Consider the following 951-nt stretch of genomic DNA (forward strand, 5'->3'; position numbering starts at 1 on the left):
TGGATATGAGGCAGCACCCCGCCCTGAGCGATAGTCACCCCTCCCAGCAGCTTGTTGAGCTCCTCGTCGTTGCAGACGGCCAGCTGCAGGTGTCTGGGGATGATGCGGGTCTTCTTGTTGTCCCGGGCCGCGTTGCCGGCCAGCTCGAGGATTTCAGCGGTCAGATACTCGAGCACAGCAGCCAGATAGACCGGGGCTCCGGCACCCACACGCTCAGCATCGTTACCCTTTCTCAGGAGCCTGTGAACACGGCCCACCGGGAACTGCAGTCCAGCCCGGGAGGAGTGAGACTTGGCCTTGGCCCGAGCTTTCCCGCTGGTCTTTCCTCTTCCAGACATTTCCACAATCTCACAAATACTTTCACAAAGAATGAATAATTTCCTTAGCATTAATAATAACCGGCAGGCGGTCAGGATGGCCGAGCGGTCTAAGGCGCTGCGTTTAGATCGCAGTCTCCATTGGAGGCGTGGGTTCAAATCCCACTTCTGACACCTTGTGTTTTGACTGCACTGGAGGCGTTTGGGAGCAGCGGTGAAGAGCCAAGAGAGAACAGGAAAGAACATGGACAAGCAAAATAACAATGGACCCAAAGATGTTGCATCAAAACATTAGAGGAAGAGGCAACTGAGCAAACAGCAGGGCACAGAAAAGATCAAAAATGTAACCTTTGTATCGGGGTGGAAGATGTTGCCAATATCCTTAATGAATACATTACTGTCTTCTCAAATGAGGGGGTGATGCAGATATTGTTATGAAGGAGGAGGAGTGTGAAGTATTGGACGTGATAACTTAAGGAGAGAGGAAGTCTTAATGGGATGAGCATCCTTGAATGAGGATAAATCACCAGGACCAGATGAAATGTACCCCAAAATGTTGAATGAAGCCAGGGAAGAAATAGTGGAAGGTCTGACCATCATTTTCCAGAGGATTGGAGGTCTTGTAACGTTGCAA

The 951-nt window shown here is 50.5% G+C and overlaps 1 non-coding gene across 1 annotated transcript; it reads left to right on the forward strand.

The window, feature by feature from the left end:
• The first annotated feature begins 408 nt into the window (after positions 1-408).
• On the forward strand, positions 409-491 carry trnal-uag (transfer RNA leucine (anticodon UAG)). The gene has a single exon. It is a non-coding gene; the product is annotated as a tRNA-Leu (tRNA).
• Positions 492-951: the final 460 nt, after the last annotated feature.

This window comes from Heterodontus francisci, unplaced genomic scaffold, assembly GCF_036365525.1.
Source record: "Heterodontus francisci isolate sHetFra1 unplaced genomic scaffold, sHetFra1.hap1 HAP1_SCAFFOLD_51_2, whole genome shotgun sequence".
NCBI classification, from domain to species: domain Eukaryota; kingdom Metazoa; phylum Chordata; class Chondrichthyes; order Heterodontiformes; family Heterodontidae; genus Heterodontus; species Heterodontus francisci.